Here is a 15,449-nt window from a genome sequence, read left to right on the forward strand (position 1 = left end):
ACAACGGGTGCCACCACTGACAACACGTAGCACCTGAGAGCAGCCTCGACTGCGTGAGGCTCCAGGGCCTTCCCTGGATGGCAGCAGCTGACGTGGAGATGAAGCTTCCTGCTGGGCCCATGCACATGCCAGTTTCTTTTCCTAATAGGCCCCCACTGGGTGCTGGCTGCATCAACTGAACATCAGAGAACTAGGAAAGTTCACAAACACTGAGCAGTAGTATCTAAAGCAGTTTAAAAATAAAGCCAAAAGGAAGACCAAAAAATCCCTCATCACTGAGCGGAGACAAATCTACATACCAGCAGCTGCCTTGAAAGGGCCGGCGGGGCCGCTCCCATGCCTCCTGCAGGTCGGAAGCAATCAGTGCTGCCTGGACCCCCTTGTGAACCGAACATGCCTCAAAAACACGACGACCCCAACAGGCCCCTGGCAGCACCCAGCAGCAGCGTCCAATGGGACGTTCTGTGCCCACGGCCACAGTGGCTCACAAGCATCATCCGCAGCCTGAGAGTGAGGAGTCAGGGTCCTGTCACTGCCACCAGCAGGCAGGGGTGCTGGGGGCGTTCTGATCTGTTAGCATGTGGACAAGGAGGCGCGTAAGCTGCCCCCGGGGACTCACCACCTCTTTTAATTAATAGGGAAACAGTCCACTCAAGAAAAAGAGAAAACCTGGGAAGTTCTTTTTCCTGAATTAAGACAAGGCCTTAAAACCTAAAGGGCAGAACACCGGAAACAGTTTTGCTTCCAGGTCAGGCAGTGGGAGGAACTCCAGGCCCCGAGTGTCTGGGCTTCCTGGGGGTCTTATAATCACAATCACCACTGTGAGAATTTTCATGGCCATGATTTATTTAGGTTTTACAAATTCTGTAGGAACTGGGTTCCACAAACCTCCAGACCTGCTCCTCTTTCCCACCCTACCCCACCCTTTGCGGGGAGCTGCATGGTTCTAAAAAATGGTCCATTGGACTCTGTAACTGAAAAGCCACCTGGCAAGGGGCCCACTTTGATGGGTACCAAAGGGCCTTGGAGTGTTCTAGCCACAGAGCTGTGTGCAGGCACAACAGAGGGCCTGGTGGGGCTGAGCCAGGCCCCCTGACAGGCGGCTTTCTACTTTAGGTCCAAGCTTAGAGCCTGGCTCTTGGCCAGTCTGGGGAAAAATAACTCACTTCCTAAGCTACATCTACAAAAATTGCAAAGGCTGAGTACAGCCAGCATTTGAGGCTGAACTTGCTGCTGTGTTGAGCGGCACGGAGGCACCCCACCGTCTCGCTGCCTCGCATTTCAGGATGGGCCAAACAATGAATTTCTTATTCTTTTAGGAGAGGTCTGATTTTGACAAATTATTTCTAATTTAATATCACAGTGCATAGCTCTCCTCTCATCAAAGGTCTTCATGATCATTTTAGGGAGAAAAACCAAAGAAAAGTGAGACAAACAAAACTGCCCCAGGACTTGGTGCTGGCAGCCAGCTCATCACCCACATGGGGATCCGCAATAGGGGTCAGCTGGGGGCCCTCAACCAGCACCCCGCTCCTAAGCACGTCCAGATTTGTCCTCACATCCATGTCCCTTCTGGCAACTTCCTGGTCAACCTCAACCCACCCCTCTGCACAGCCTTGGGTGGGCCGTTGAGGGCCATGAGTGAGCTGGGGCCATGAGTCAGCAGGCAGGCCGGGAAAAAGGGCCTCAGGAGACTCATCTGGTTGGTCCCAGCCAGAGCCACCACACACAGCCTCTTCCTCAGCTTCATCTCTGCTGAGAACTCTGCAGCGGCCACCATGGATGTTCTGCAGAAGCCAGGCCCACTGAGTCTGCAGCATGGGGCCAAAGGCAGGCCCAGCATATCCCGTGAGCCACAGAGTGGGGGCAGCTCTGAGCCCTCGGCCAGCACAGGGATATCAGACCCATTTCCCCCACTCCTCTACCCAGGGCGCCACCAACAAGGTCTAGGAGAGACAAAAGACTGACTTCCAATGGTCCACGTGTGGATTCCGTGGTCTGGCTGCTGGCCTCCCAGGGACCCAACCCTTCTGAGCCAGAGGGGTCACTCTGGTCCAGTCAGTCCTTCCTCCAGGGACATAACGAATCTGGCTCTGCCTGAATCATCGATGACAGGGCAAAGGCAAGTGGAGCAGATGGGAGCTCTGGCAAACACGGGAGGAGGGTCTTGGAAGAGCCCCCGTCCCCAGCGGCTAGATGCTCACACATGGACGATCTACTCTCCTGACTGTGGCTCATCAGGCTGGTGCTACCATCTGTGGTTGTAAAGGTCCAAAGAGGGCTACGGAAAGGACAGGTGGGCTGGAAGGAATGTGGAGAATGACCCCAGGACAGGGGAGGAGGAGACTGGCCCCATCAATCCAGTTCACAGCCGGGAAAAGTGCAGGAAGACAGACAAACGACCCCAATGTGGGCGAAGGACACACCTCCAAGGACCGGAGCCGCAGAGTCCACGTGACAAGGAGACCCAGGATAGAAACACTGTGCGGAGGACACGGTGTCAACCTCGGAAGGGGCCTCCTATGCTTTCCACACCAAATTCCCCCACGGGAGAAACCCTGCCACAAGGCCCAGGAAACCACAGACCCCAAGCCAACTGTGCCTAGCACAGACACCAAGGAATGACGGCGATGCCGGTGACGCCAGGAGGACTTGGCCCCTAGCCGCATCATCGGCTGTATGATGATCGGTGTGTCTGCGGCCTCCCTCTCGTCAGACTGCAGCCTTGGGGGACACGTAGAACTCTGTCTCCTCGCACTCAGGGGCCTTGAGCTTACACTTCCCGCAGCACAGCAGCGGTTGAAGCAGCACCGCAGACAGCAGCAGCAGTAGCAGCAGGTGAGGAGGCTGCAGAAGACAAACAGGGCCTTGGCTCACCCGCTGGACAGCACGAGGTAGGTGTTCACGTTCTCTTCCCCAAACTGTTCGGCCAGGTAGAGCCCCAGCGAGCCGTAGTTGTCATAGATGTTCCTTTTTGTCATGTCCGTCAGGATGGCTTGGGCCTTGTTGATCTCCTTAAACTTGTCTGCGGCCTCCGGGTTGTCAGGGTTCTTGTCGAAGTGATATTTCAAGGCAAGTTTCCGATAGGACTTTTTAATGTCATCTGAGGTTGTGTTCTTGTCCAGCCCAAGACTGTGGCACAATGATTCCCCAGAGGTAGACAGTGAACGCTGTCTCTGGTCTGCCCTGTTAGGCTAATCTGCCCATCCGCCCGACCTCCCCTGGCTCCATGGCTCCTGCTCCCCGCTCTGCGACGCTGCTGGGCAGTGGCCAACGCACTCCTCAGCCTGGAGACCCTGGGTGGCGGCCGCAGCGGCAATGGCAGAGGGCGCGGGTGCAGCGCCCACAGCGGCAGCAGCAGCGGAGATGCCGCAATTATTTTAAAATAAAAAAATACCTACTCTATGGAAGGGAGATTGATGAGTTGAGTTTCTCTCTTCCTGGGGTTGGGTGGAGACAGGACTGATAAACTGCTGTCCTTATTCAAGGGCCTCAAGGCCCTACCCCCAGAGTAGAGGCTCCCTCATTCTGAGTTGTCACATAAAACAAACTCCTTCCAGCCAGATGCAGCCGGGGCCCTTGAAAGCTCAGCTCAGGATGTGGGTCTCTCCTAGGGTTGCTGGAGATCTTCAGGAAGATAGGGAGTGGCCTTCTCTCAGCACTTTCTTCCTCAGCCTGCCCCAGCCACAAAAGTCCCCTGTCAGGTTCATTACCACCTTCTCCTATTCCCTTCCTGTGAATGCTTCTGTCAGCAGTTTTTTTGGTAATGATGATGGTGATGGGTGATAATAGCTTCCTGAGTTCTTATGACAGGCCAATCATGTTACACAGAGCATTTCTGAGAATCTTCACAACGTTCAGTATGTACACACCTTATGAGACATGCACAGTTCTCCTCATTTTACGGAGGAGAAAGCTGAGATTTAGAGATAAATTGATTTCCTCTAGATCACATTGACAGTTACTGGCAGATCTAACTGACTAGCTCCAAGTCCTTGCTCTTAGCCCTGTCTTGATGTCTTAACCCTCCACTTGAACTTTAGCCTGTAATGCTGTCTTCTCCTCCTGCAGGAACCAGCCCATTATTTAAGGTGGACGTGACTTTTTTTTTTTTTTTTCTCCAGGCTGGAATGCAGTGGTGCGATCGCGATCTCGGCTTATTGCAACCTCTGCCTCCCGGGTTCAAGCAATTCTCCTGCCTCAGCCTCCTGAGTAGCTGGGATTACTGGCATGCGCCACCATGCCTGGCTAATTTTTGTTTGCTTGTTTTTGTTTTTTGTTTTTTTGAGACTGAGATTTGCTCTTGTTGCCCAGGCTAGAGTACAGTGGTGCGATCTTGGCTCACCACAACCTCCACCTCCTGGGTTCAAGCAATTCTTCTGCCTCAGCCTTCCTGAGTAGCTGGAATTACAGGCATGCGCCACCATGCCCAGCTAATTTTGTATTTTTAGTAGAGATGGGGTTTCTCCATGTTGGTCAGGCTGGTCTCGAACTCCTGACCTCAGATGATCCGCCAGCCTCGGCCTCCCAAAGTGTTGGGATTACAGGCGTGAGCCACTGCGCCTGGCCTATTTTTGTTTTTTTTTGAAATGGAGTCTTGCTCTGTCGCCAGGCTGGAGTGCAGTGGTGCCATCTCGGCTCACTGCAACCTCTGTCTCCTGGGCTCAAGTGATTCTCCTGCCTCAGCCTCCCGAGCAGCTAGGACTACAGGCGCGCACCACCACACCCAGCTAAGTTTTGTATTTTTAGTAGAGACGGGGTTTCACCATGTTGGCCAATCTCTTAACCTCCTGATCAGCCCGCCTCGGCCTCCCAAAGTGCTAGGATTATAGGCGTGAGTCACTGCGCTGGGCCTAATTTTTTATTTTTAGTAGAGATGGGGTTTCGCCATGTTGGCCAGGCTGGTCTCAAACCCCTGACCTCAAGTGATCTGCCTGCCTCGGCCTCTCAAAGTGCTGGGATTACCAGCATGAGCCACTGCGCTCGGCTTGGACGTGACTTTCTTATATCATTCTCCAGCCATCATTCTCCAGGTACCCTTCTTCGTGTACCTCCCTGAGATCTGGGGCAGTAGTTTCAGTAGCGTGTGTGTGTGTGTGTGTGTGTGTGTACACCTCTGTATTTCATATACACACTCCAATTATAGCTTCCCATTATCCACTGAATGACATTTAAAGGATGAAATTGAAGTGACTTGGACAAAAGTCATAAAGCTTCTGTGCACAAAATACATATTTGTTGTTGTCTGTATACGTGTCTCATGTGGGCAGAAGGTGCCCGACTTTTCCCTGTATCAGCCTGCAGCACCTCAAGGAGTGCCTGGCACATCACGTGGACTCAATAAAAATTTTCTAAATAAATGAATGAAGAAAAAACATGAATATTTTAATGATATCAGAATCTTAAAGTTTCAGTTTCTTCATCTGTAAAATAGGTATGATTATTTTCTCTCCCACTAGATTGAAAGCTTCTTAAGGGTGGGGAATGGATTGTATTCCGGGTCGTGTCCCTAACACCAGGTGCACTGCTAGGGACATAGGATGTACTCAATCAAAGTCAACTGGCCAAAGTGAATTCCCTGAAACTCCCAGGAGAGGTCTGAGAATGGAAGAAGTAAGGCCTAGAACATGCCCTGGACCCACCTTCCTTCCTTCCTCCCTCCTTCCCTCCCTCCCTGACTCTCTTTCTCCCTTTCTCCCTTCTTTCCCTTCCTTCCCTTTCTTCCCTTCCCTCCCTTCCCTCCCTTCCTTTCCTTTCTTTCTTTCCTTTCTTTCTTTATTTGCTTTCTTTCGACGGAGTCTTGCTCTGTTGCCCAGGCTGGAGTGCACTGGCGCGATCTCTGCTCACTGCAACCTTCACCACCTGGGTTCAAGCAATTCTCCTGCCTCAGCCTCCCAAGTAGCTGGGATTACAAGCATCCGCCACTACCCCGGGCTAATTTTTGTATTTTTTTTTTTTTTTAGTAGAGACGGGGTTTTACCATGTTGGCCAGAGTGGTCTTGAACTCCTGACCTCAGGTGATCCACCTGCATCAGCCTCCCAAAGTGCTGGGATTACAGGCGTGAGCCCCTGGGCCCAGCCGCCCTGCACATTTCTTAGAGAAGAACATTTTGGTGTTAAAGTATTGAAATGAATTGTATTATCTGCCCCCTTACTGCAGAGTCTCATGTGCGAAGTCCAGGGAAAAGTGGTCCCTGGAACCCAAAACCAAGCCTTGTGGATCCCAAAGCCAATTTCCTCATTCCTACTGGTTTCCTTTTTATTCTGCCTCCATTAAAATGTCAGATGCCTCCAGTGTGATCATTATCTCACTGCTTATTATCAGGGATAAGCAGAGGTTCACTGAGTGCAGGTAGAAGGCACAGGATTAACACCTGGAAGGGGGCCTGCTTCAGGAGTTGGAAGAAACGCCTGCCAAACCTCACCTGTCAGCCAGGGCCATGCGGCCAGAAGCTGTTTTCTGAGCTCACCTAGGCATTAGCACCTTGGTTGTTGACCCCTGGGAGGAGATTTCTTAAAAGTACCTTGCAACCATTTTATCCCTCTGCCATTATTTTTTTTCCAGGGGTGAGAGGAGAATTCTGCCCCCATAGCTTGTCAACATCTCTTCAGCTTGGTGGCCCACCCAGTCCACCCAGCAGAGCGACCTGCCCCACACCAGTGGCTCGCATGGGCCTTCTTATCTCCTTGGCCCAGCTGAATCTTGGTGAGCTGGTAGCGAGTTATGATCTGGGCATCCTGGAGGAGCCAGCTTCCAGGGTAGCATCAATTGCTGGGAGGGGTCTGTGGTCTGGAAATCACATCTAGAGGTATGCAGCAAAGCCAGGTCAAGGCAAACACTATTGCCTTGGAGTTGCCTGAAGGGATAATGAGCGTGGCAGGAGGGTGTGGGAGGAAAAGGGAATAGTGGCCCCGCCCATTTCACCTTGGTGCCAGGGTGGAGTTCACAGACTAATTACAGGTGAAGGAGCTTAAGGCTTTCCACATTGCTTTCTTCCTCCTCTGTCTGCCTCACCTTCTCCTTCAGAACCACCAGGACCTACAGCAGTCCCACGGTGCTCTCCAGTCTCAGGGTTGGTGGCCAGCGTGGTGTCCCTGTGCTTTACCATGTCTTTCCATTATGTTTTCATTGTTTCTTTTCCTGCCCCATCTTGGTGCCCAGTAAGCCTACCCCCCCATTACAAAAATAACTACAACAAAAATAATTTAATACTGATGAGGCACGTCAGGCATGCAGTATCTTATTACATTGTCAAACCACGTGGATTGGGTATGTCATGCCCATTTTATAGCTGGGGAAATTGAGCCCTGGAGAAATTGAGAAACTTGTCCAAGGCCACCCAGCTGGTAAGTGGCTGGCCAGAGCCCCCACCCACACCTGCCCATGTGGGCCTGCTTCAAGGTCTGGATCACTCTGGCATCTTCCCAACTCAAATCCACCAGTTCTTCATTCCATCAGTCAGCCCTCCCAATCAGCAAGTGACCAAGGAATCCCACCATGGGCCTGGGCACTTGAGGGGACATGAAAGAAGGCCAAGCCATGGCCTCTGCCCAAGAGGAGCTGAGGAGCTGGCTGAGGAGACAAGAAAAACACCCATAGAACAGTGAGGGAAGAAGCCAGACAGTGCTGAGATGATTCGATTTGCATTTGATGGCTACAGAGCAGGAGTCAGAGACTTAGCTTCGCACACATCCCCTGTGTGAGCGATGCCAAACCACTGCCCTTCTCCGGATCTCAGTTTCCCTGTCTGCAAAATGAGGGGGTTGTTCTAGAAGATTGTACGTATACAAATCATACTTGCCTGTGATCAAGGGAGCATAACCCTCTTAACGGGAAAGTGGAGAAACTGAGGCCCCGGGATTAAGACTGTCCCAGAAAGTAACTGGAGCAAAGCCAGAAAAGAAAACCAAACCGAGATTTGGCCCATAGGAGAAAATCGTTGTGTTGCTAAGAATAGGACTCCACACCCAAGAGCAAGCCCTGGGAGCCCTGCGAGTTGCGGAAGAGACTCACTGACTTCTCAATGCTTTTGTGCCTGACAAAGCCCTGAGGGCGTCATCCTGGTGTGGATTTCCCTTGGTTCTTGGGCACTCAAGGAGAAGCAAATTGGTTGATTCTGATCCTTTCACTGCCAGGGTGCTGCGGGGTACCCTGGGAGCGACCAGGCTCCCATGAGCCATTTCTAAGTCATTTTCCTTAGAAACAGGAAACAGTGTTCAGGTTTGGAAGAGTGACTGAAACGAGCCACTGAGAGGTTGGGAGTTGGAGGATGGGCTTCATCTGTCAGGCTGTTTTTCCTTCAAGGCAGCTGGATACAGATGCACACACAGCTCGCAGTGTGTCCTAAAGAAGGAGGCATTTGTATTGGCTACACAGAGGGGAGATCTAGAGTGGTTTTTTGCATTCTATTGTTGCAAAGTCCTGTTCTTAGCTGTATTGCCTGTTTCTTCCAGGCTGACACAGGCCTGCTGATCCAGGATGAGTGTGTTTTGAAGTTGGATGAATGTCACTGCCCCTCCTTGCCATGTTTCATAACAATAATTGGTTATGGTGCCGGCTTAAATGTGCACAGCATAAAACCACTTCCACAACACTTCACAAACATTACCTCAACTTGTATGTAATTGGAGCAAGATGGGATATACTTCATAATGTCCATTTCACAGATAGGGACATTGAAATTCATGATTTTTTTTTCCCACCAAAAAAGGTCTGTTCATGATAAAAATCTTTACCTAAATTCTATGGGTGAAGACATTCTCTATCACTTGAGGAACAGACATCCATATAGTACGGTATTGAGAGGTGAAGCCAGCTGGATTTCCTGGGTCGAGTGGGGACTTGGAGAACTTTTCTGTCTTACAAGAGGATTGTAAAATGCACCAATCAGTGCTCTGTAGCTAGCAAAAGGATTGTAAAATGTACCAATCGGAAGGATTCTAAAAGTAGTCACTCTCAGGGAGGATTGAGAAAAGGCACTCTGATAGGACAGAAACGGACCATGGGAGGGGACAAATAAGAGAATAAAAGTTGGCCACCCCCCAGCCAGCAGTGGCAACCCACTCGGGTCCCCTTCCACGCTGTGGAAGCTTTATTCTTTCACTCTTCATGATAAACCTTGCTACTGCTCACTCTTTGGGTCCGTGCCATCATTAAGAGCTGTAACACTCACTGTGAAGGTCCACAGCTCCATTCTTGAAGTCAGTGAGACCACGAACCCACTGGCAGGAACCAATTCCGGACACAGTATGATACCCAGGTGACAGAGGTGAACTCAAATGACCCTTCCTGTCTTCCTAAGTCCCATGATCCCATATTATCTCTTTTCTTTCATCTTCTTTTCCCTCTTTGATCGCTTTGTACCCAAAGTCATTCCTACATGAACTTTCACTCTCCACTCCTGCTAAAGATCTGGTAGACCCAGGGCTTTCTATACCCAAAACCCTGTTCTCCTCCCAGCTTAGGACAGAAACAATAGGAGGGCGGGCTACATGCACCTTGTCTCTTATAACAGCATAAATTTATATGTGTAAGATGCTCTCAGCTTTTATAAAGTTAAAAAAAAGCTGACAAGCATGACTTCATACCAGAGATCGGGGGTGGGAAGGGCAGTCATTTCTTAAAACACTTACTGTGCCAGGTATTTTGCATAGAGTAATCCATTTATAATCTCAGGGACAGCCCCGCCCGGGAGGTTTTATTACTCCGCAGATGAGTAAAGCAACTTGCCCAAGGTCACTCAGTTAATAAGTCAGATCTGGGATTTCAAAACGGGTCCATGTATTCTTAACCACTACACCCTGCAGCCGTGGAAGAGCAGGACTCAAACTCCGGCTTCCTCACCGTTCATCCAGCACCTTTTTCACGATCAGGGCTCCCCATTCTGAAGTTTATCTTTGTGCTATCTCTAAAAGAAGGCCTTTGTCAGTGCGCACTGCAAATAAGATCAGATGAGCACTGGGGCAGGCTGAATAATGCCTCCCTCCAAAGACAGTCTCATGCTAATCCCTGGAACCTGTGTCTGTTACTTTATATGGCAATAAGGACTTGCAGGTGTGACTAAATTAAAACTCTTGAGATGGGGGACTATCCTGGATTATTTGGGTAGATTCTAAAGGTAATCACAAGGGTCTTTTTAAGAGGGAGGCAAGAAGGTGAAGGAGGAAGTAAGAGGTGTGAGAATGAAAGCAAGAGGTTGCAGTGATGGCAGTCATGGCTGGAGTCCAGGTGGCTCCGGGAACTAGGAGAAAAAGGAAACACTCTCCCCTGGAGTCCCAGGAAGCAGTCATCTGGGTGGTTGATTTCTGCTCAGTGAAACTGATTTCAGACTTCCTGCCTCCAGAACTCCAGTAAGAGAATCAGTTTGTTATTTTAAGCCCCCAATTTGTGCTAATTTGTTAGGGTAGCCATAAGAAACCAATATAAGTACTAGTTACCTACCAAGGGGATTAAACTATTTAAAGCACTTAAATGTATCCTTTTGTATGTAAATAACGTCCAGTAATTCACTATAAGCAGAAGCCATGATTGTTCTTAGGCTGGCACTTGGGTATTTGAATTAAAATGTATCTTGTTACTCATTAAAGCCAAAGCTATACTAGGTCAGGCTTTGCAAGCCTAATTTTTTTGTTGTTGTTGTTAAGACAGAGTCTCCCTCTGCCACCCAGGCTGGAGTGCAGTGGTGTGATCTTGGCTCCCTGCAACCTCTGCCTCCTGGGTTCAAGCAATTCTCCTGCCTCAACCTTCCGAGTGGCTGGGTCTACAGGTGCGTGCCAACGCCCGGCTAATTTTTTGTATTTTTAGTAGAGATGGGGTTTCACCATGTTGGCCAGGCTGGTCTTGAACTCGTGACCTCAGGTGATCCTCCCGCCTCGGCCTCCCAAAGTTCTGGGATTACAGGTGTGAGCCACCTTGTCCGGCCTGCAAGCCTACCTTTTATTGGAGATATGAAAGTTTGGTTCATGTACAGTATTTGAAAGTAAGAAATTTAAAATCTCTATACCAAACGTCTACTAATATTCAATGTATCAGTGAAGGAAATATACTTTAATACATGCAACAAACACTAATATTCTTAGCAAAGTGGAAAAAATTCATAAATTAATTGGTATCACCTTTGTGTTCAATTCCATTCTGTTGAAGAATTATTCAGTCATATATTTCTGTCTTGAGTAGAGATGTATACATAGAAATATATATATCTTTTGGGCACATAATATAATTTATCGACTTCATATGCATTATATATATATATCACTTATCATTCTAAGTTTTGTAACAAGGCAAACGTATCAATTATTAGCTATGGGACCTGGTGTGTAGATGGAAAGAAAGTTTTTCTCATTATTCTCCCAAAAAGAGTTAGCATGTGGGTTTCAGCCTCAAAATATTTCTTGAATGTATTTGTGCTCTTTGGGTAATTTTTGTTCTTGAAAACGATGTTTACTATACATATTATTTTGTTGAAATTACCACTGACTACACAAATTACTATTTATAATAATGACTGTTTTGATTGTAAACTTTGTGCCCACGAACATGGGTTTGAAAAATGTATTCCAAAAATCTAATTGACACAGGCTAAGGTGCAAATCATGGCTATCACTAGGTATTGATCCAATATGCCTATGAAAATTTTCACCAGACTTCATTTAATAGTTGGTAAATGTTAGAGTACAATCAGTAGATCCTGAGAATGGTGTTTACCCTTCTTTTGCTGATGACAGGACCGCCGAGCTTTGCTGAGGCATCATGGTGGGACTTAAAGAAGTATCTTGGCCGGGCGCAGTGGCTCACACCTATAATCCCAGAACTTTGGGAGGATGAGGCAGGAGGATCAATTGAGTCACGGAGTTCAAGACCAGCCTGGGCAACAGAGTGAGACTCTGTCTCTACAACAAATTTTTAAAAAATTAGTCAGGTATGGTGACGTGCACGTATAGTCTCAGCTACTTGGGAGGCTGAGGTGGGAGGATCACTTGAGCTCGGGAGGTGGAGGTTGCAGTGAGCCATGATTGCGCCACTCACTCTAACATAGGTGACAGAGTGAGATCCCATCTCCAAAAACAAAAACAAACAAACTAAAAGAAGTATCAGCTGCTACACATCTGGAATGACAACATATGCAGAATACAAATGTAAATATAAAACATAGAATATAAATTACGAGTTTTAGTTGAGTAACGCTGACTTGGAATTGGAAGAACATTTGCAGGCATCAGTAATGGGAGAGTAGAAAATGTGAGAAAGAAACCTTAAGTCAATTAAGAGAATACACTCTGCAAATTAGGGGTGGATCCCTGGGTTAATCTGCAGCCTGCAGTTGTACCCTGCTAGAAGCAGCTTCGATGCCACTGAAGTTAATCTTGGGTCCCAGTAAATATCTTCTCTCCTCTGTATTATCCACTGTGCAAGATATATGTAAATATTGCCAGATACATTTTTAAAAGGCCCGGGTGCTATTGTGTATAGGTTGACATTAATGTACTCCCAGAATGCCCAGGCATGGTATGGGGTGGCCACCCTATGGTTCCTGTTTTCTTAGACTGAAGACCACTCCTGCAGAACATTTATTATCAGCCTAGGCCAGTGTGAACATACTGGGTGCATTTTAGGATTCAGTTTATCTGTTTTGTTTGGGGTTGGTGCTAATTTGGAATAAGCAAACCATTCATGATCTGTATCACATAATTTGGTTTAGAATCTGTCACTTTACCTGTTGCAGTCACTCCCTCTGAATTTGGGGACCCCAAGACCAAGTTTTATTCTGCTGTTTCCACCTCCAGTGCTAGGCCCAGAGGGGCGCACCTTAAATCTGAATCAATCCACAAAGCCCAACGGACGCCAGTGGCAGGGTTTGGTGGGATTTTAATAGTAACCTACAAAAAAAAGTCAGAAAGATAGGGAATAGGAACGAATTATTCTCTTCTACTCTTCAAATTTTCAGTGTTGCTGTCATTCCATATTCTCGCCTTGAAATCACTGCTGGAGACTTCCCAAGTCCGAAGGGTAAGAAACTACCTTCAAACCGGCTTGGGAAATGTTTAGAGCTGCCAGGGTTGTATGTAAAATTTCCATGGCAATAAACCACTGATACATTTTTGGTTCTATTCCACCTAGGAAAAACAAAGATCCCCAAAGTCCATTTTGCTCTGAGGTCAGTGGACACAGCTCTGTGACTGTCCTGTGCTGTATGGGTCTGTAGAAGGGCCAGTCATGGGCCATCAAGCTACTCACAGCCAACTGCACCCAAGTCCAAGCCTGGCTCTGTTCCCATACACAGAGACAGGATGGGGGCTGCTGCTCTGGCCTGAAGCCTTGCTCTGGGCACTGAAAACGGGGGCTATTTCCTTACCTGCAGATCTGGAAGCAGCAAGTTGACAAGAGCACCAACTGCTCTGCCATCACGTCCCACTGGGTGTCAGTGGGAAGGCCTAACCAAGGCCTGCCTCCAGTGGCTATCAGGCAGACGGGCAAGCAGTTCCCCTCCAGGAGCAAGGGACCCTTCTTACCCTTTTGGTCACATTTCCCTCTCTTAAAGGGGCACTGCTGTGGGAAGGGGTCATACCTTGGATCCTACAGTCATGGACTGTGGGTGAAACAGGGGCTCTTGACTCTTCACTTCCTAGCCATAACTCTGCCCATTGGACCACCCACCCTCCCTGCTGCTGGTCTCCTGGCTCACACATCAAATCCAACTGCTTTATCTAGAAAATACTTTTCTCCATTCTCATTTCCCTTTGCTTTCCCACTCACCTCTGTTTTTGTTTCTGTTTTATTTTGTTCCAGACACCCTTGTCAGGGAAGTAGATCAGGGAGGCCCAAGAGATTGGGCCTGGGTGGGCTGCTATCGCTTAAGAACACGTCTGCCTCTGGGGCTCCTCCCTAACAGCTGGCCTCCGGAGCTGGGAGATGCAGCTGCCTGGCAGTCTGCAGAGGCAGATTGTGTTGTTACGTGCTGGTCACCGCCTTGAGCCTTAAACCACAGTCAGCAATGAACCTGGAGGCAGGGCATCTCTGGGGATGATCGACCGCATCTGCTCAGGTTCTTGCAGGGCAGGGCAGGCAGAGATGTGTGTTTGGAGCCAGAAAGCCTTCCTGCCAACCTGCCATGCCTCAGTTTCCCTATCTGAACCATCTTCATAAAAACAACTTATGGCTCTCAGAGCAGCACATTTGTAAAAACCTGAAAAATATAAAGAAAAACGTCACTCACATTTCTCCCATGAACATTTTCCTGTTTTATGTATCTTTTATGTAACTGAATCACATTGCATATACAATTATGTGTTCCATTTTTAAACAATAAGCTGTCCTTGTTTTAAAAGTAATAATACATGTTTATTATGTGTTATTGCATAGAAAATTCAGACACAAAAAAAGAAAGGAAAAATGACTCCTTATTGCTCCACTGAGAAATAATAAATATGAATATTATTCTGATAAATATCTTTCTGGTCTCTTTAACAAGCATAATATACCGAAAGGAAAAAAAAGCTCAGTAGATTCATACTTTACTTACTTTTTTGTAACTTTCCTTTTTCACATAACTCAGTAGGAACAATTTTTTTTTTGAGATGGGGTCTCACTCTGTTGCCCAGGCTGGAGTGCATTGGCACAGTCTCAGCTCACTGCCACCTCCGTCTCCCGGATTCAAGCAATTCTCCTGCCTCAGCCCCCCGAGTAGCTGGGATTACAGGTGTGTGCCACCACACCCGGCTAATTTTTGTATTTTTAGTAGAGACAGGGTTTCACCATGTTGGCCAGGCTGGTCTCGAACTCCTGACGTCAGGTGATCCACCCGCCTCGGCCTACCAAAGTAATTTTTATATCATTAAGTGTTCTCTTGCCTTAATTATGATGACAGCAACATACAGATTGCCGTATCTTATTCAACCAATGTCCTATCGTGAGACCTTTGGTTTGACTCTCATTTTTCCCCATCATACACAGGGCTCATTGTAGCTAAATCTTTTGATTCCTCCTGTCCTGCTTCTGAATCCCTTGGGGCTGCCCCATGCATAGATTATGTCCAGACTGCCCCTGACACTGTGCACAAATGTGCTTTGAGAAATATCCACTATACTGTGCACATGTGAGGGGTTATCATTGTTTGTTACTTAATTCAGAGACTTAGTGGTATTGGTAGAAATGGTGTATATATTAAGCAAAGAATAATAATTTTAAACACCACTTACATGGTACTTCCTATGTGCCAGGTACTGTTCCAGGTGCCTCATGTAATTATATTTTAAATATACTTTATTTTTTTAGAGCAGTTTTAGGTTCACAGCAAAATTGAGCAGAAAGCATAAGGTTTCTATTCACTCCTGACTCCTGCACAGGCATAGTCACCCAAACTTTCAACAGTCCCCTCCAGAGTGGTGCATTTGTTACAATCAATGAACCTTTATCAACACATCATTATCACCCATAGTTTACATTAGAG

The 15,449-nt window shown here is 47.8% G+C and overlaps 1 long non-coding RNA gene and 1 pseudogene across 1 annotated transcript; both read right to left on the reverse strand.

Moving 5' to 3' along the window:
• Positions 1-543: 543 nt before the first annotated feature.
• On the reverse strand, positions 544-7,109 carry LOC100976156 (uncharacterized; annotated as a pseudogene).
• Positions 7,110-11,033: 3,924 nt separating this feature from the next.
• Positions 11,034-13,775, reverse strand: LOC134731057 (uncharacterized). Its single transcript, XR_010113120.1, has 3 exons — positions 13,356-13,775; positions 12,717-12,879; positions 11,034-11,892 (listed from the first exon to the last, which is right to left on the reverse strand). It is a non-coding gene; the product is annotated as an uncharacterized LOC134731057 (long non-coding RNA).
• Positions 13,776-15,449: the final 1,674 nt, after the last annotated feature.

This window comes from Pan paniscus, chromosome 7, assembly GCF_029289425.2.
Source record: "Pan paniscus chromosome 7, NHGRI_mPanPan1-v2.0_pri, whole genome shotgun sequence".
Classification (NCBI taxonomy): Eukaryota; Metazoa; Chordata; class Mammalia; order Primates; family Hominidae; genus Pan; species Pan paniscus.